Below are 20,075 nucleotides of genomic sequence, written 5' to 3' on the forward strand. Positions count from 1 at the left end.
CTATGAAATAAGAATAAAGCCCTCAGAAAGAGAAGTGGTATCGGAGCCTGTCAGGTTTATCATATTTTTAAAAGCGTGCATAGGTTTCAAAAAAGTATTAGTTCCAACCAGGGCTTTACATGTGGGATTAAGGAAGTCACTACAGTATACTGTATGTAACATGATGCTGGCTGGTAAGCAGTAAATGGGTGGTGGTCAGTGCTCCCTCTAAGCGGGCGGGTGTTGTGAGCAAACTTTTTTCGCTGTGAGCTAAAAATATCGGGCGCCAGCAAGTTATGAGCCAACTCGCCCGATTCTCCTCTCGCCGCCCTGCCATCTGCCGTACGCCGTGTGCTGTGATGAGAAACTTGTGCGCTGCGATGTAATATTTTGTGCGCCTGCGCACGCCAGCGCAGCTTAGCGGGAACACTGGGCTGTGGTGCAGTAAATGCAAGGCAGAAGCTGGGTATTACGACAAATTAGATCCATCTCAAAATTTCTGAATGCACAATCTTTAAATATCCTTATCCACTCATTAGTCATATCAAAAATAGATTATTGTAATTCTCTTTTTAGAGGTATTGCATTAAATGAAATTAAACGTTTACAAATTATACAGAATGTCTCTATAAAACTTATTACTAAATCTAAAAAATTTGATCATGTCACTCCCCTACTAGAAAAGGCACATTGGCTCCCTGTCATCCATAGAATAACTTATAAAATCTGTTTACTTACATTTAAAACACTACTATATAAGACACCTGCTTTTATTCATAAACTTTTAATACCTTACCATCCAATTAGAACATTAAGATCAATTGATCAAAACCTATTAACAGTACCTTCATTGAAATTGATTAATACTAGACGGCAATTTATATTTTCCGTAACAGCCCCTCAAACCTGGAATGCTCTTCCAATTTTTATACGGAACGATCAAGATTTGGTAAAATTTAAATCATTATTAAAAACATTTCTTTTTAATGACGCTTTTAACTCTTGATTTTTATTTATTGTTTCTCCTAATGTGTTTTCCTATGTTTAATCTTTTATATAACGAATGTATTTCATAACCCTATTTTTACCCAATGTAGTATAATAAGTTTTAACCTTTGTAAGCATTGTGATTCCCAACAGTTTGTTTTGTTTGTTTGTTTGTTTTCTTTTAACTAAATTTGATTTGTACATCGCTTTGAATTAGAGAAAGCGATTAATCAAGAAAAAATAATAAACTTGAAACTTAAACTATGCCTCCTGCATTTACTGCACAAGCTTTTCATTTACCCTGTGCTGGTTTTTGCAACTAACACACTTTGCATGCAAAAACTTATCATACTTGAGTAAAACGCACCTAGTCAATTTTCAGAGTCTGGATTAGAAGCATAATTCTTAGGACCCTTTTTACAAATCTGTGGTAGCAAATCCCCTACAGCAAATGCACTGAAGCCCATTCAATTCCTATGGGCTTTGGTGCATTTACTGTGGGAGAATCATTACCACGGATTTATAAAAGGGGTCCTTAGAATTCAAAGGATTTATACATGTAATATTGATCTTAGGAATTTATTTATGTAAAGTGAATTCATGTGCATTATCATTCTTTTTTACACAAATAGGTGCCAAGGGAAAAAAAAAAATTCCAAAACGGAGAGTGAGAGACCCCAAATCCAAAACCTATTTCCTTGTGTGCATCCCTAATAAATATGCCAGAAGCCTTTGCAGCAAGGATCACTTGTAAAGCTGAAGAGGCAATTAAATCTATACCTTCCCAATAGATAGCCTCTCTGCTACACTGCCAACAAAATGCCACTTGGTGCCAAACACTTGTCCTTTCACAACTGTGCCAAAATCATCAAAGTATTTCACATTGGGCTACCAAACAGCTTTCTAACCATACTTGAACTTTACCTGCTTGATAAGCCAAAGATCAATCAAAATAGTTTTTATAGCAGCAATTTTGGGGATTAGAAAAAGTAAATAAACCAGTAGGCCTAGTCGAACAGTACAATTCAAAATGAGAGACGAGATATAACGGAGCTTATCCAAATAACATCTTAGAGCAAATACAAGCAAATTTGAAAAGTACTCTTGCTTCCATTGGCAACCAGTGCAGCTGACGGTAATAAGGGCTGACATGTTCTTGTTGATTTAATCTGAAAATTAAATGGACCGCTGTATTTTGTTTAGCCTTAATCTTCCCAAGATGGTTTTATAAGCTCCCAAATAGATTATATTACAGTAGTCAAGAATAGATAAGATTAATGCTTGAACTAATAATCTAAAAGCATATTGGTATATCCTTAGAATCTCTCTCCTTGGTGCCCTTGCTCACATTCTACCAGCTCTTCTGGATTATCCCTCTTCTCCATCCTTTTATTTGATATGATGCATCCTTCTCCCTTTCCTCCTTTTTGTTTCTTGTGACATCTGTTGTAGTTTTAGATTATGCTCCCCTTTATTTTCATTTACCTAAACTTTCGTCCAAAAGTTTCTCTTTTATTTACACCGCTTGGCTTTAGGCGGTATATCAAATTCAATAAACTTGAAACATATACCGTGGAACCTTGGTTTACGAGCATAATTCGTTTCAGAAGCATGCTCGTAAACCAAGTTACTCATATATCAAAGTGGGTTTCCCCAAAGGAATGAATGGAAACTCACTTTGATTCATGCTCGTAAACCAAGTTACTCATATATCAAAGTGGGTTTCCCCAAAGGAATGAATGGAAACTCACTTTGATTCATTCTACCTCCTCCTCCACCCCACCCCCCGAGGCTAACGACACTGCTCCATCATCCCCTCCCCCCGCTCTAACTGGCATCGCACCCCCCCCCCGGCATCGAACCGGCATTGCAATACCCCCCCCCCCGCGAGAACCACATCGCACCCCCGTGCTGGAAGCGGAATCCGCCCTCCCTCCCTCCCTCCCTAACATGCTCCTTACCCCATCTGCCACTTGTGCGAGTGAAAGAAAACTCCAGCCTCTTGCCTGGGCTGGGCCTTGAGCATCTGTGCTTGCTCAAGGCCTTGTGGCTCTCGTTCTCTTGGAGAAAACGAGATCTCGGAGAGAACGAGAGCCAGAAGGCCTTGAGCATGCGCAGATACTCAAGGCCCAGCCCAGGCAAGAGGCGGGAGCTTTCTTTCACTCGCACAAGCAGCCAATGGTGTAAGGAGCATGTTTGGGAGGGAGGGAGGGCGGGCTATAGGAAGCAAGCTTTCTATGAAAACATCATATGACTCCTTCCTGAAACATCATATGGCACCTTCCTGAAACACTGACTGTCATAAGAATGTAGGAATTGTCCTACTGGGACAGACTGAAGGTTCGTCAAGCCCAGTATCCTGTTTCCAGCAGTGGCCAACCCCAGGGCAGGATTAACCAATAGGCCAAGTAGGCATGTGCCTAGGGCCCGAAATGGTCATGGGGGCCCGATAAAGGAGGGCATCAACATTGTTTTTTCCAAACGGCGATGGGCCCCTCCAGCATTGATCGGCAACGCGGGCCCCACCCCGACCAGCAACGCGACCTCCCCCCCATCGACGGAAAGTAAGACAAGCAAGCAACGCGAGTAAGAAAGGCAACGGGAACTGTAATTGTGCAAGTGGTGCTGCTTGCCCAAAGATTCCCTCTGACGCAGCTTCCTGTTTCCGGCTGGGCACATGGTGGGGTGGGGTGGGGCACGGGGCCCAGTGTACTTGTGTGCCCAGGGGTCCTCAATGAATTAATCCTGCCCTGGCCAACCCAGGTCCCAAGTGGTAGAACAAATTTTATGCTTCTTATCCTTGGAATAAGCAATGGAGTTCCCCAAGCCATCTCAATAATGGCCTAGGAAATTATCCAAGCCCTGCTAAGCTAACTAATTTCACCACATTCTCTGGCATCAAAGTCCAGTTTAATTACACACTGTGTGAAGAAATATTTTCTCCGGTTTGTTTTAAATCTACTGCTTAGTAGCTTCATTGCATGCCCTCTACTCCTAGTCCTTGTGTTGATTCTTTTACAAAGCACGCATCTTTTTAGCACGCGTGTTATACCGCTAACGCGGCTTCGTAAAAGGAGCCTCTTGTTTCCTCTAACCTAAGGCTTCCCCTCTTAGTTCCATCCGCGACCCTCTATATTTCTTTTGTTGTGTAATTATTGACCCATACAATTTCCTGGCTCTATCATAGGGCATGTTCCCCCCAACGTCCCTCAATCTGGAATCTACCAGAAATTATTTCCGTGTTTTAGCTCAGCACAATTTCCCTAGTATCGGAAGACCCTACATCAGCAGCTACAAAGTAATGAAACACTGTGGCAACAGATTCCTAGCTTGGCAACAGCAAATACAATATGCAGTACAAGGTATGTCGCAGGACCAGTGTTCATTAAGGAAGGATTAATGAAAATATACATTTAATTGGAAAGAATCTGTAGACACAGGGATAGTAATATTTCACCTTTAATGAAGAGAACAATTTTGGCCTAATTTAGCACACCATAGAAGCCCAAGAGTATTTGATTTGCACATATATTGCTGTAAACAAAGCATCACCTTGCAGGGTAAATGAGATGAGGTGTTTTTTTTTTTTTTTTTTCCCCAGGAATGCCACACACAGCTCTAGCTCCGGCTGGCTCACGTAATCCTTCCACTTTTAAGGCCATGACTGTTTTCTCTAATTTTGCGCCATCCTCTTTGTTCTTAGGACCTCAGGCCGTCCACCGCAAGGAAGATCTCAGGTGCAGATGTTGTACATCCACCATCACAATACTAAAAAAGAAACAGCATTGGGAAGTATATTTTACTGCTGTTTGCCTGTCTCTTACTTTAGGCTAAAGCTGGTTTGAAGATGCTGGCAGCTTGATAGTCTTCTGAACCATTATACCAGCGTGGCTATTTAATGCTGACCTTCAGTGATATGACTATAGAAAAATGAACATAAGAACACAAGAATTGTCGCTGCTGGGTCAGACCGGTGGTCTATCGTGCCAGGCAGTCCGCTCACGCGGCATCCCCCCAGGTCAAAGACCAGTACCCTAACTGAGACTAGCTCTACCAGCGCACTTCGTGTTCAGCAGGAACCTGTCCAACCCTGTCTTGAATCCCTGGCGGGTGCTCTCCCCTACGACAGACTCTGGAAGAGCGTCCAGCTTTCTACCACTCTCTGGGTGAAGAAGAACTTCCTTACGTTCGTCCGGAATCTATCCCCTTTCAGCTTTAGAGAGTGCCCTCTCGTTCTCCCTACCTTGGAGAGGGTGAACAACCTGTCCTTATCTTATCTGTCCTTATCCCCTTCAGTACCTTGAATGTTTCGATCATGTCCTCTCTCAATCTCCTCTGTATCGGGTGCCCCATGTTACCCTTCAGCTTTATGTTTTTCCATACACACACACTATTAAGTTCCAAATCCCTAATCTGCACCCCGTTCCCTGCTTTTAAAATATTGAACTTTGTTGTGTGTTCACGTACATAGGCTATTTGAAAATCAGTCACACTTTCTGCTGGTACAAATATACATAGATGGTTCTTTGAGTTTGTGTGACTGTTTCACTTTTGACTGCAGCTCTTCTAGACTGTCCCCCTAGAAGCTGATTCCCCAGGCAATTACCTAGTCTCACCTAATGGTTGGGTTGGCACCGAGTGGTACACGTGGTTGGCAATTGAAAGCATCACTTTTTTTTTGAGAGAGTAGTATGCCCAAAGGCATGATTTACTAATCTTGTGCCTCACAGACATGGGATAACAGGAATACATTAGTGAATCATGTCATAACAAGCAACAATGGAGCGGGTAATAGAGCAATGCTTCCCTTTGATTGCACAAAGCTACAGTATCAGCTTTTCTGTGGTTCTGCTTTATTTTCCTTCTCACTCACAAGTCTTAGGATAGGAGGGAGTGCTGAAAGGTTCTCAGCCCAACCGAGAAGAGAATGACATGGATATGGTTCAATCAATGATCTGAAACAATGCCCAAAACATAGAATTTTGTTTCTGCAAATTGACCCTTAACGAAATAAGCTACAATGGCAAAAGGGCGCTCAGATTTTAGGAAGTTGGCTGGGCTGAAAACTTTTCAGCACCATCTCAAAATACTGCCCTTTAACAGTTATCTACGCATTTCCCATTTGAAGTGTTTCAGATGAAAGGTGGACTGCAGAAAGTAAACGAGGACAGCGCAGTACCAAGATCGTAATATGGCAGAAATTCATATATTTTTTAATAAGACATTAAACTCAAGTCACCAAACCCCATTCCAGAAAAAAAGGCAGAAGAATTACAAAACGAACAACTTTATTGTTTTGGTTTTGTTTTTTTTTTTGAGGGGGGATCTTTGACTCTGTGAACACCTAGCGTGCTCAAAAAGTGCATGCTGGCGTCATCCACCCTGCGATGGGCTATTGAATTATTTTACGTAATTTTCTACAACAGCTGCAACCGAACATCACCTGCAGGAGAAAGCATCTAGTTTGTTCTCTCTTGACAGCTTATGAACAGGGAAAATGTATTTAGCTTTCTTTAGCTGGGTAACAGTAAAATTGTAGATTGCATTATTGGGCTGTAGAGCTTCAAGAAAAAAAATGTCAAAATCATTTTAAGCTCCCTCAAGGAATCTAATAAGATCACTGCTCCGAGTACAAGAGGTAAACAGAATCAATTTATATGGTACTATAAGTCCTCTGAGCTTTCATTACTATATTTCATTGAAACATTTGGAAAGCAAACAATAATAGAGATGGCACTCTGCTTCTAATATTCAACATTTCTTTCTTCTCTACCAATCATTTTTTCTCAATGTTTAACATGCGCCCCAGCCTTCAAACTTCAAAGTTCTGGAACAGTTTCTCGAGTTCCTTCGCCCATCGTAGAACTCTCAAAAGGGCTCTTGACATCAAAACTGATTTTAGCAGCAAGGTCTGGGCCCGACGATGCAGTGAGAGCCTATTTATCTATTTCTGGAGCTATTCTATTTTGATATGGATGCTGGCGCAAAGTGTGAGGGCCGCTCACCTTGTTGTAGTTTAACTCCATGGAATTATCTCAAGAATTACAGTTCAGAAGGAGTATATGCATTCAATAGAAATAGACAATTTATGGTTTATTTATTAAATGTACCATTAGTCTATGGTAGAATTTCCAAAGGGGTTTCTATAGAATATTTAGAAGCATCTGCTAAACCTATAACCCCCATGCATGAAAATTCTTATTGGCTGCCTCAGGACCATCCAGATAGTACTGGGAAAGAGTAAGAGCCAGCTCTACGGATAATGGCTGAATATCGGTGTGGTCTGTTGTGGTAGTGCCAATGAGCAGTCTGACTACCTCGTATGTGGATTTTAACAATGTATATATGGTTTTTTAAAATATATATCATAGTTGAAATTGAAAAATGCTGAACATTGACTTGTACATATATAATATACCTAGGTATTTATTTATAACAAGCTATAACTCTGTATCGTCCACATCGTTTATGGAGATCTGAAGAGGTGATCTACGTATTCAGATTTGGGCTTCCTTTCTAAAATTCTTCTCTTAATACCATATGCATGTGCTTAGCACTGCAACAAAGAAAAATGGGGAGACCCAATAATCCACAGTGAAAACAATCCACCGATGAAAACAAAAAACCGTGGATACAGATGTTCTGGAGATAATTTATTAAACACTGACATATAAAAACATGAAATTCAATTTAAAAAGTACAATGATAAAAAATACAGTGATAAAAATCCAACCGGACCCTACACGGTCCGTGTTTCGGTGAACACGCCTTCCTCAGGGGTCCAATGGTTTGCAAACTCACATATAAAGAATTGGACTGAAAACAGTCTATTGCCTTTAAACATGTGAGCAAAGAGCACCGTAGACAAGCTGAAATAGCAAAAAAATGCACTGAAAATTGAATCCTGATCCTTTATTGGTAGACAGATCATAGGGAGGAGCCATTGTATTATGACTAATTGTATTTTATATTTAACTGTATCCATGAAATCCTGTTTGTCTGTCTTGTCTGTTTAGATTATAAGCAGGGACTGTCTTCTTCATCACTCTGTACAACGCTGCATACGTCTGGTAGCGCTATAGAAATAATATGCGGGATATGCGCAATATAATTTTTCAAAAAAATAAATAGAAAATTGTGTTTATACAGACACGGCAACTCAACAGACTTACACAGCTCAGTCTAACCTGTTTCTTTCCCTAGAACTATTAAAGGACACAATGACAAAGTCAGCAAATGTGTTTAAGAAAGTCTCGTAACAATTGTACCAGCCCAGCCACTTTGTACCAATTTTCTTAATTTCATTCATCATCCAGTAAGTTGTACATTTTTCTAGTTTCTGTTAATTATTATGAAATGTTTGAGAGTCAGAAGCGATCCTGTCTTTATAGATAAGCCAAATTAAGGTTAACTATCTGTATAGTTCTACATCAAACATAAAGCATGGGCAGAATAATAAAAAGCAGACTCTCGGCAACTTGTAAAGAGAAGAAAAGTCCCCTGACAAGCCTATTAAAAAAAAAAAAAAGCGGCAACCTTTCAGGCAGTGTTATGAAAGAGCTGGATCCCCAGCTAAGCCAAATAAAAAGCATCTTCTCAGTGGCTGTAAATGATAAGAGGCTACACAGTCAGAGTCCTTCTGCTTTAGCTACCTTTCTACAGTAGGGCCAAGTATGTGACAGCCATGATTCTTCCGTATAAACAAGGTGCATGGAACTGTTCTGTATGACTCTTGTAGCAGTAAAATATTAAATGATGGCAGATGCATAGTCCATCCAGTCTACCCAAAAAGGGTACCTGGTTTCTACCTGCAACTATTATGGGTCACCCTTTATCCCTCCCTTCTTTTTCTTTAGAGCTGTAACTAATATCTAGTAAAGTGTGTGTATGTATATATAGAGATTATTATCAATTAATGTGGAGACAAACTGTGATTCACCATCAAAATATCAAAAACAAAAATGAATGCAGTGTGCTTTTAAATAGTGGTATCCAATTTGTAATGGTAATCAGGAAAAATACCTAAAATACCCCAGTGTCTTAATATTTTAAAGACGCATTCAATGGGGCAGAAGGTACTATCATTGGTCAGAAAACCTCATTGACATGGTGTTCTCACCAAAAACATTTTTTCTTAATTTTATGGTTTTCTTTCTTGTGAATTTATTATTTTATAATTATTTCTTTCAGTTATTCAATCTAATTCTAAGTCCCATGGTACTCTTTTGTTAAGATCTTGCTTCAGGCAAACTCCGGCAATAATATAACTGTGCATTAATGAGCAAGCAATCGTAAATGATCAAGCATTCACTTATAAATGGGTGCAAGATAAGTGCTTATATGAGCATTTATAAGTAAATGCATACATGCGAGGAAGTGCTGAAATGTTCTCAACCCAAACGACCAAATCCCTAAATTCTGAACATTATTTTGCCACTGTAGCTGAAAAGAGTGTTATTATGTGAAGTACCAATTTGCAGAAACAAAATTCTATGTTTTGACATTATTTCAGATTATTGATTGAACCATATTCACGTCATTATCTTCTTCGAATATATGATCATCAGTCTTGTAGCCTTTCAAAGCTTTATTCTTCTCAAAAGCATTAGGCTATAATATTCTTCATTGATCCTTCTTTTTCATTCAACTTATGCAGAGATTCAGTCTCAGAGGAAGCTGTGGCAGAAAACAGGAACCCAACATGAACTCATATTTCTTTTTTTTTTGTTGTTTAAATCTTTATTGATTTTCAAACTTTGATAGTGCAATACAATTGGTAAATTATAAATACTGCATAGAACGCACTAATAACTATACAATTATTACATTAAACAATCATTTACTCCCATCCTCATCTTAATTATTAATACAATAATATATGATGTGATTTCAATATTATAATTAAATAATTTAACTCCTCAACAAACATTTCCCTCTCCCCACTTATCCACCCTCCTTGGATGTGTAAAGAATCTAATGAAAAGGGAAGAAATATGACCCTTACTGTAATGCAACAAAAGTAGTCAATGGGCTCCATACATCATTAAAGGACTCACTAGTCCCCAAACGTTCCGCTATCATTTTTTCATACTTATATGTGGTACACACATTTACCCACCAAAAAGTATAATTAATCCTGTCATGGTTCTTCCAATTATGTGTGATCAGTTGAACACCTATTCCTGTCATGAGCAGGAAAAGGCGACTTTTATACTTGTCTAAATTACAGCCTCATAGGATAAGGGGATAGATGACCCAAGAATGAGATTCATATTTCACCAGTGGTATATCAAGGGGGGGGGGGCAGGGGGGCGGTCCGCCCCAGGTGCAAGGCCCGAGGGGGTGTACAGCTGGCCACTTACCGGGGAATAGGCTGCCGCCGGGGAAAGGCTGCCATTGCTGTCATCAGAAAGAAGCCGGCGCCGAATTCTCCCTCCCTGCTGCTTCTCTTACCTAAGCCGAGCAACTCTAGCTGTCCAATGTCAATTCTGACGTCGAAGAGGATGTTCTGGGCCAGCCAATCGCTGCCTGGCTGGCCCGGAACGTCCTCTCCGACGTTAGAATTGACATCGGGCAGCCAGAGTTGGTCGGCCCGCGGGAAAAGAAGGAGGGCAAATTTGGCGCTGGCCTGTTTCCAATGGCCAGTGACAGCCTTTCCCCAGCGGTGGTGGCAGTATGTTTGTGGTAGCGGCGGTGGCATGGGGGAGGAAATGGAGAAAGAAAGAAAGGGGGAGCCAGGGAGCCAGAAAGAAAGCAAGGGGGGGCAGGGATCCAGAAAGAAAGAAAGGGGGCAGGGTGAAAGAGAGAGAAAGACAGACATAGAGAAAGAAAGAAGGGGGCAGGGTGAAAAAAAGAACTGGGGCACGGAGAGAGAGAGAAAGACAGACATACAGAAAGAAAGGGGGCATGGAGAGAGAAAGAAAGAAGGGGACAGGATGAAACAAAGAAAAAGTTGGGGGAGGGAATGAAGTCTGGAGGAGAGGAAGCATACAGGAGGCTGAAAGAAGGGAAGAAATATTGGATGCACAGTCAGAAGAATAAAGTGCAACCAGAGACTGATGAAATTACCAAACAAAGGTTGGAAAAATGATTTTATTTTCAATTTAGTGATCAAAATGTGTCCGTTTTGAGAATTTATATATGCTGTCTATATTTTGCACTATGGGCCCCTTTTACTAAACTGCAATAGCAGTTTTTAGCGCAGGGAACGTCGAGAGCAGTGTGGGGCATTCAGTGCAGCTCCCTGCGCTAAAAAACGCTATTGCGGTTTAATAAAAAGGGAGGGGGTATATTTGTCTATTTTTGTATAGTTGTTACTGAGGTGACATTGCATAAAGTCATCTGCCTTGACCTCTTTGAAAACCCGTGAAATATAAATGATAATTAACATTTTCTCTGCGTACAATGTGCTTTGTGTTTTTAAAATTTTATTGTTGGTAGATCATTTTGACTTGGCTATGAAGGAAACGGGGAGGGAGGGAGGGGAGTTGCTGAAAGATATCTAGTAATCCTTGCAGGCTTGACTGCAGGGAATTATTTTTGTAAAATCATGTTTTGTTATGTGACTGGCATTATTTAGACTTTAATTTCTATGAATGAATAGAATGAAAATGATATAAAATTACTTGTTTGTTTTTATGTGTGTGCGCTGAAGGAAAGTGGAGAGAGAGTGGGCTGAGGATGCTGAAGGGAAATGGGGAAGAGAGAGTGGGGAGAAGACGCTGATTTATAAATTGACAATACTTTAATATAATACTTTAATATAATACAATACTTTAATATAATAAGTTCAATATAAAACAATTCAAGGCTTGTGTGGATGGAATGAGGTGGTTTGTGGGGATGAGGACCGAGTTTACGGGGATTAGTCCAATAAAATGGTATTTTCATATTTCTCATTATTTGTTTTATTTTTATTTGTTAATTTGTAAAGTGGTGATTGTTATGTATCAGTTTTTCAAATTTATATCTACTGTCTTTATATTTCGCACAGTATTAGGGGACATGTGTTACTGTTTTTGTGGTGTTGTGGTGTTGCATTGTATGCAGAGTCTGGTTTCTTGGCAGTTCAGTTTAACTTTTGTCTACATATTTCTATTCTTAGTTTGTGATTATTCCATATTGGGCGAGGGTGTATCTGTCTGTGTGTATGAAAGGGACATGGCTTTCTGATAGCATCGACTGTACTGGATCAATTGACTGTGCAGAATCTGGTTTGTTTAGTTTTACAATGTATGTGTTGGTGTTCTAGTGCTCACTGCAGTGTTTAAGATGCTGCCTTTTCCTAGGTACACTCTTGTTGTGCGATAAGTAGATTGTTACTAAAAATCATATTTTTCATATAGATGGGGGGTGTCAAAAAATGATGGGCCCCGAGTGTCACATATGCTAGGTACGCCACTGTATTTCACCAAATGGTTCCAGTTTTCTGCCACAACTTCCTCTGAGATTGAGGGCTCCTTTTACAAAGCTGTGCTAGCTGTTTTAGTGCACGCACTGGATTAGCAAGCTTTAGCGCACACTAGACGAAAATCTGCCACCTGCTCAAAAGGAGGTGGTAGCAGCTAGCGTTGCGCGGCAACTTAGCACTATTCTGCGTGTTAAGGCCCTAGCGTGGCTTTGTAAAAGGAGCCCTGAATCTCTGCATAAGATAAGTTGAATGAAAAGAAGAATCAATGAAGAATATTATAACCTACTTCTTTTGATAAGGAGAAAGCTTTGAAAAGCTACAATACTCTGATGATCCAATATATGTGCAAGAGAAACCAAAAAAAACTGGAGAAACAATGTTCCTGAAACTGACTTTATTATTAAAATATATATATAAAAGTCAACATAGCAATCCACATAAAAACCTTAAGAACCTAGTTCACTGGGAACATTGGACCCAACGTGTTTTGACAAGAGAGTCTTCCTCAGGAGTCCCTACTAGTCCTAGGGTGGAAAATATGTGGAAAAGCTAAACAATCCAAAAGTACCAATGTGTAGAAGTTCCGCATTAACCGCGATGCAAAAACAAATTCAATAAGGACACACACACACACATAATGCGCTATGAGGTTACTTTATAAGTTTGAAGTGGAACATTGGTATAGATATTGATATTGTATTAGAAAATGGCCACATAAACATCAATATAAAGAAATAGCCCAATGGTTAGAGCAGCTTGCTAAGAACCAGAACAGAGATCCAGAAGTTGCTGATACAACTGCAGGGCTTTTTTTGTAATTTTTGTTCCTTTTTTCAGTGTAAGCCCTCCAGGGACAGAAACAAAATATCTACTGTGACTTCCCTTACTCTATTCAGTGGAGAACTGTTCAATTGGAGCACCTTTCTGTAACCTGAACATGCCAAGTTCCAGGTCTAAATACGGATGTCCATCTTTTTGAACATGTAGGTCCCTTCACCTTCTCCAATGAGAGCTGGACATCCATCTTTTGGCCCCTCCCTAGTCCTATTCAAAATATGCCCAGGCTTCACCCAATTGCCATATTGACAGTTTTAAACATCCATATTCTGGCTTTATAAAATCAGCATTTGGACATTCTAATGCATTTCAGAAATCTAATACATGAATAGAGTTTCTAAAATAAGCATCTTAATATGACAATTGCTGTGAGAGAATCCGTGAGACCTTTGAATGATCAAGGAGTAAAAAGTGCACTCAAGGAGGATAAAGCCATAGTGGAGAGATTGAATGAATTCTTTACTTCAGTCTTTACGGAAGAAGATGTAAGAAATCTACCTGAACGTAATACAAAAAATGGAGTTACTGACAAAATTAACTACTTAATGTAAACCTTTACTTGACAGAATGTTTAGTCAAGATTATAAATGGGATCAAGAACCGTTTAACTTACTAAACAAACCTCAGAACTGTTTAGCCGAGACAGCAAGCTCAGCTAAAACAACAGGACACAAAGGGCTCCAAAAATTAAATCATAGGCTCCTCTGATGGGGAGAGAAACCCAGTAAAAAACTGAAGGGCTCAAAGGGCCCATTGAGAAAACCTGAGTTAACCCCCACCGGTCGAGTAAAATTACGTTCAAAATTGTCCCAAAATAATCAAGGCAAACATAGTCTAATAGCAAATATAAACAAATCCCAAAAAAGAAGAAAAAAAGCTCCAACAGTACTTAATTTTAGACGGTTACAACTGTGCTGCCAAGAATCCAAACGTGAAGATCAACACGCTGTTCTCACACATGTATTTGTAATCCAGTCAAAGCATGGGAGCTGCTTCTGAACCTTCCCCCTTCAACAAGAGCCTTGTTTTGCCAAATTCTGCTGCTTCAGGAAAAAAGGAAGTTAATCCAAATGTGCACAAACTGCTGTAGTGAGGAAGTTCTGCAAACTGCTATGCAATTATACTTGACCGGTGGGCGTTAACTCAAATTTTTCTTAATGGGCCCTTTGAGCCCTTGAGTTTTTACTGGGTTTCTCTCCCGGTCAGAGGAGCATATTATTTAACTTTTGGAGCCTTTTGGCCAATGTTATGCCAGTTCTTAAAAAGAGCAAGCCTGACCTTGGTGCTGGGCAAAATAATGGAAACAATTATAAAAAATAAAATTGTGGAACATGTAGACCAACATGATTTAATGAGACAGAGTCACAATGGGTTCTGCCAAGGGAGGTCTTGCCTCACCAATTTGATTGACTTCTTTGAATGTGTGAATAAACATGTGGATAAAGACGAGTTAGTTGATGTAGAGTATCTAAATTTCCAGAAGGCTTCTGACAAAGTTACTCATAAGAGGCTCCTGAGAAAATTAAAGAGTCATGGGATAGGAAGCAATGTTCAATTGCGTATTAAGAACTGGTTAATGGACAGAAAACAGAGGGTAGGGTTGAATGGCCATTTTTCTCAGTGGAGGGTAAATAGTAGTATGCCACAGGGATCTGATTATTTATGTTTATTTTTTTTATATTGTCTTAAAAGTTATGTATGTAAGATTTTGTAAACCGTTGAGGCTATAGACGGTATAGAAATTTTTTAAATAAATAAATAAATCTGTGCTGGGACCGATGCTATTTAACTTATTTATAAATGATCTAGAAATTGAAACTACGAGAGAGGTAATTAAATTTGTACATGGCACTAAACTGTTCAAGGTTGTTAAAACGCATGCAGACTGTGAAAACTGCAGGAAGAACTTAGAAAATTGGAAGTCTAGATGTCCAAATGGCAGATTAAATTTAATGTAGACAAATTCAAAGTGATGCACATTGGGAAGAATAACCCAAATCACAGTTATCAGGTGCTTGGGACCACCTTGGGGGTCATCGCTCAAGAAAAGGATCTGGGTATCATCGTAGACAGTATGCTGAAGCCTTCCACCCAATGTGCGGCGGTGGCCAAAAAGGTAAACAAGATGGTAGGAATTATTAGAAAAGGAATGGTTAACAGGACTAAGAATGCTATAATGCCTCTTTATTGCTCAATGGTGCGATCTCACTTTGAGTATTGTGTTCAGTTCTAGTCTCCTTATCTCACAAAAGATATAGCAGCACTGGAAAAAGTTCAATGAAGAGCAACCAAGATGATAAAGGGGATGGAACCCCTCTCATATGAGAAAACACTAGAGAGGTTAGGGCTCTTCAGTTTGGAAAATAGACGGCTGAGGGGATATATGATTGAAGTCTACAAAATCCTGAGTGGTGTAGAATGGGTACAAGTGGATCAATTTTTACTCCATCAAGATTTGCAAAGACTAGGGCACACTATGAAGTTATAGAGTAATACTTTTAAAACCAATAGGAGGAAATATTTTTTCACTCTGGAATGCGTTGCCAAAGGATTTGGTAAGAGCAGTTAATGAAGCTGGTTTAAAAAAAAAATTTGGACAAGTTCCTGGAGAAAAGTGCATAGTCTGCTGTTGAAACAGACATGGGATGGTAGCATGTAATGCTGCTACTGTTTGGGTTTTTGCCAGGTACTTGTGACTTTGATTGGCCTCTGCAATGATGGGATACTGGGCTAGATGGACCATTGGTCTGCCCCAGTAGGACTATTCATATGTTCTTGTGCAGGTTGAATAAATGATCTTTTTGTAAGTCTTCAAGTTAATCCAAAAGTACTACCAATTCCCGCCAGAGAATATATATTAATATTATCCTAATAAAAACAAATAGAGAAAAAAAGTCTAGAAAAAGGAAATCCTCACAAAGCTCAATATCAAGAATGTGAAAAGATCTATAACCAAAGCAAAGGTCATAGTACTTGAAGGAAACTGTGAAACAGTACTAAAGTTCTAGATACAACGCAAGGTCCTCAGATCATTAAAGCCAGTCTATTCAAGCATATCCACCTCCAGCACAGCCAATTTCAAACTGCAAGAACAAGGACCTCCTTTAGGAAACAGGAGGCTGTCTCTATTCATTAAAAAGCTGTAATAGATGCAAACGTAAATGTTTTTGAATTAGGAAAATGAAGCAGCTGTTCTCAGGCCTCAGCTGAAACCATTGAAATTGCAACAAGGCAGGAAGAGGGAGAGAGCTAGCTTAGTTGAGTTGCTTAGAGGAACCTGCACAGTTTTGTTGCACATTTATATTTTATAAATTATGCAGGCAAACACATAGAGGGGCATAATCAAAAGAAACATCTAAGTCTGATCTGCACATAGGGCGCTAGTCACCCAAAGTCGGCAGTGCCAAAATGTCCATTCTTGAAAAGTACGTCCAAATATATATATATTTATATATATATATATATTTATTTATTTTTTCCGAAAATCATCTATCTGTACGTCAGGCATGTGATTATCCAGACTGCCAGTACGTTAGAGGGATTAGTGAAACATACACCTAGAACTCCCTCTGCAAGAAGTGAAGGAGTAGCATGATGGGTTGGGAACCTAGGGGACTAGTTTCAGTTCCCACAGTGACTCCTTGTGACCCTGGATAAGTTACTTAATACTCCATTGCCTCAGGTGCAAAAACTTAAGATTGTAAGTCCACTTGGGAAAGCGAAAATACCTGTATATAATAAATGCAAACCACTTTGGTGGTATCACAGAAAGTCAGTATATCAAATCCACGTCCTTTTACCACAGTTTAAGCCTGCAAAGGGTGTTTACATTTAGACTCCAAGTTATAGAATAATAGAGTATGTGTTTAAAAGAATGAATGAACAAGTATTATCCTGCCATTGTGACGCTTTCATAACAGTGACATGGAGAGCAGAATGGTCAGTTGTTGTGCCAATCATGTTCTTTTCCACTGGCTCAGTAATCAACTGGTTGTAAGCATGCATTCCGATTGGTTTTCTGCTCTTCTAGAACCTGGCTCTTCCTTTCACCTCCTTTCTTGAAGTGTAGTAGTCATCCACATCTCTACTCAGCCCTGACAAACAGGGCCCCATGTGCCAAACTTCACTTGTGCATCCTGTGAAAGAAAGAAGGTTGAGTCAAAACGAAAATAGAACTGAGCATGATTCTATTAACATCTTGTGAATAAGCGATTTAGTTACATTTTTTGCAGCCAATTGATATTGGGTTTACTGTGCATGATAATAGTATGGCCACAGATATGGGGCCATATTTTTGTTTACCATGCATATAATAATTATTATTGTAAAGTTCATTAGTTGATATTGTATTGTGCACAAATTCTTTACATTGCACTTAAAATTGTACCTGCATTTGTGATGTGATTTAATTGAATAATGCATAGGCAGCAGAATGCTGTATGGTTTTGGGGGAGGGGGCCCAGGAGCTCCACCCTAGCACCAGCGGAATCCTGCGGCATGGCCCCTCACCACTTCCCGACTCCACCCCCTACCTCTTCTCAGCATTGTACTTTAAATCTTTGGGGCAGCTACCGCACATCGTCATTGAGCAGGCCTGCCCACGGAAGTAGAATGAAGGGTGCTGGGACAGGCCTCATCATTGATGCTGCGTGGCAGCTGCCCTGAAGATTTAAAATACAATGTCAGGAAACAGGAGGGAGGGCAGGCACCAATTGGTGACCACCAGTTTTGGGGGAAGCCATGGCCCCTGTGGCCTCCCCTGTTCCGACTCCTATGGAGTAATGAGACAATTAGTCCCAATATTGTTAGGTGCTACTGTGACTTGTGTTTGAGTCCTAGCGACTTGATGAACATCATTCAAATTTTCAAGGCAGAATACAGAAGTAGATTGCCGGGCCTTTCTTCTGTGCAGAATATATTCGATGCTGTCGCATCAAACACGATTCTCTGCCTCCAACGCTGTGCATCTGATTCTACCCAGATGGGAGGTATATCATTAGTCTGACATCTCTGCTGAAACCTATCCATCTTGTGCCAATACCGTGTTTCCCTGAAAATAAAACCTAGTGTGTATTTTGGACCCAAAATTAATATGACACTGTCTTATTTTGGGGGTATATGCAGTACATGATCACATCTGCCTCCCTCTCCTTCACTCCAATTCTTCCTCTTTCCTTTCTCTCCCCATATGTGCAGCATCTTTCCTCCCCTCTCACCCTCTATTGTGCCTTCCCTCTGCAGCATCTTTCTTTCCCTTCATCTCTCCCATCCCCCTGTGCAGAAGAACCCTCGCCCAGCTTCTATCCTTCCTTCCCTCCCTCCCTCCCTCCCATCCCTCATGCAGCAGAACCCTTGCCCAGCTTCCATCCTTCCCTCCCTCCCTCCCATCCCTCCTGCAGCAGAACCCTTGCCCAATTTCTATCCTTCCCTCCCTCCCATCCCTTGTGCAGCAGAATGCCCCCGCCGGCCCCCGCTGCCGCACAGCCATCCTTCCTACTCATCTGAACTGCTGACCGCAAGCGAGCCATACATACCGGTACCTCCCTCCAAATCAGTGTCGGGCTGGCAGCACTCTAAAAAGGCTGCTTCAGCTTTGTCTGAAGTTAATTCCCTCTGCCATGTCACTGATGAGGGGGGTGGCGGGGAGAAGCGCTAGCAGTGAATTCTGACTAAGGCTTATTTTTGGGGTAGGGATTATATTAAGACCTACCTCAAAAATCATGCTAGGGCTTATTTTCATGGTAGGTCTTATTTTCGGGGAGACCCGGTAATTGGGCACTAATCAATTATTGATGCTAATTGGCATAATTTTGAATTTACATGTGCATCTTGCTAGGTTCTATTCTACAAAGATGCACACATTTTCAGCATGCAACTGAAAAGGGTGTGTGGCCATGGGAGGAGCATTCACTAAAGATGTGCGCAGTTTTAGAGAATACGGGAGATTGATGCCTAACTTAACATAAGAATAGACTTCCTGGGTCAGACCAATGGTCCATCAAGCCCAGTAGCCCATCCTCACGGTGGACAATCCAGGTCTCTAGTACCTGACTAAAACCCAAGGAGTAGCAACATTCCATGCTATCAATCCAGGGCAAACAGTGGCTTCCCCCATGTCTTTCTCAATAACAGACTATGGACTTTTCCTCCAGGAAATTGTCCAAACCCTTTTTAAAACCAGCTACGCTATCTGCTCTTACCACAACCTTTGGCAACGCGTTCCAGAGCTTAACTATTCTCTGAGTGAAAAAATATTTCCTCCTATTGGTTTTAAAAGTATTTCCCTGTTACTTCAGAGAGGAACAAATTCTGTAAAGGACGTCTAACTTTAAGCATCCAAATAAAATGGATAATAAGCCTAATTAACGGTTTTAACAGGCAATAATTGGAAGTTAGACATCCAAACGCTGGATGCGATTCTACAAATAGACTTCCACAATTTTATGGACATCCATTGGAAAAAGCTGCGCCTCAAAGAAAGGCTTGGGCATAGCATAAGCGTGGCATTGGAGTGGCTTTGATTTGGACATCCATTTACAGAATCACATGCCGCTGAGTGTGCTAACTACAGTCATTGTGTGAGTAGTGTATTTCTTTTTACGTTCTTAACCTCTAAAGGATGTCTAACTATTTTGATGCGCCTAGACTCGCTTAACGATGCTGAGCACAATTCTCTATAGTGCGTCTATGCATTATAGAATCACACTCAGCATTCTGCTCCTAGACATCTAAATGACGCCTAACTTTCAGACATCCTTTACAGAATTTGCCTCTGAGTATTCCCTCGTCCTTTTAATTTTTGACAGACTGAAAAATCGTCCCACCTGTACCCATTCTACTCCACTCAGGATTTTGTAGACTT

The 20,075-nt window shown here is 40.4% G+C and overlaps 1 protein-coding gene across 7 annotated transcripts in view; it reads left to right on the forward strand.

The window, feature by feature from the left end:
- Positions 1–20,075, forward strand: part of LINGO2 (leucine rich repeat and Ig domain containing 2) — a 2,394,831-nt gene that overhangs the window by 2,032,601 nt on the left and 342,155 nt on the right. The window contains exon 1 of one of the 7 annotated variants that reach the window (XM_033919842.1): positions 8,228–8,281. The exons of the other annotated variants lie outside the window; for them this stretch is intronic. The gene's annotated coding sequence lies outside the window, so the exon portion shown is untranslated. Of the gene's footprint in view, positions 1–8,227; positions 8,282–20,075 lie in introns of those variants that run through there. 7 annotated transcript variants of the gene reach the window in all.

The sequence above is a fragment of the Geotrypetes seraphini genome, chromosome 1 (assembly GCF_902459505.1).
Source record: "Geotrypetes seraphini chromosome 1, aGeoSer1.1, whole genome shotgun sequence".
Taxonomy (NCBI): Eukaryota; Metazoa; Chordata; class Amphibia; order Gymnophiona; family Dermophiidae; genus Geotrypetes; species Geotrypetes seraphini.